We start from the raw sequence: 1,057 nt of genomic DNA on the forward strand, positions 1-1,057 counted from the left end.
CAAGACAAATGCAAATTTACACCTCTCATAATAAATTGCTAAACGAACTAGTTGTTCTATGAAAATTGGTGGCCCTGCATGTACGAAAAATTTAGTTAAATTCGAACGAGGAATGCTGTTATTCGAGAAAATTATGGTAGCTATACATTCTCTCAAATACGTACCCGCTGAGAATATTTCAACAATTTTTTTTTCCCAGGTTGCCACAACTGTCAGTCACTATTCAGCCAATTTTTATTGCTGAAACCATTTGGTGATTCAACCATGTCGAAAACTCAAGTTTACGATTGGTATAAATCGTTCAAAGAGGGGCGAGAAGAAGTGAACGATTTGCCACGTTCAGGACGGCCTGCGACCTCTTCAACTGAAGAAAACGGCGACAAAATAAAGGAAATGGTGCTCGAAATTCGTCATTATAGTTTGCGAGAGATAGCCCAAATAATGGACATGTCTCATCATATTTTGATTGATGTTTTCGGTATGCGGAAAGTCGCAGCGTCGCAAGAGACCAGATTTGTGGCGGAACAATAGTTGAATTTTGCACTACGATAATGCACCAGCTTACAAAGCGATCATTGTGAACAAGTTTTTGAACAAAAATTTAACAAATAACATCAAACAACCACCGTACTCTCCAGATATGGACCCGTGTGACTTTTTCCTGTTTCCAAAACTCAAATAACAACTTCGTGGAACCCGTTTTGAGAGCATTAAAGACATCAAGACTAATTCGCAAGGAGAACTGAAGGCCATCCCGGAATATAGCTTTAAAAAGTGTTTCGATGATTGGATTGTTCGTTGGAAGAAGTGTATTGTCTCAGAATATAATAAATTTAGATGACATTATGATATGTGTTTGTGTTTTATTTCAAATAAGTTGTTTGTGTTTTATTTAAAATTTCCGGGTACTTATTTGACAGAATGTACATATTAGGTTGTTTATATAAAACTAACTATAGGTTAAGCTACTAAACAATTTCTGTTATTTTTATGATTTTTATTTGATAAATAATATTTTTAACTATTTTTTAAGACTAAACAATTAATCTGTATGTCA

This window comes from Bactrocera tryoni, chromosome 3, assembly GCF_016617805.1.
Source record: "Bactrocera tryoni isolate S06 chromosome 3, CSIRO_BtryS06_freeze2, whole genome shotgun sequence".
NCBI classification, from domain to species: Eukaryota; Metazoa; Arthropoda; class Insecta; order Diptera; family Tephritidae; genus Bactrocera; species Bactrocera tryoni.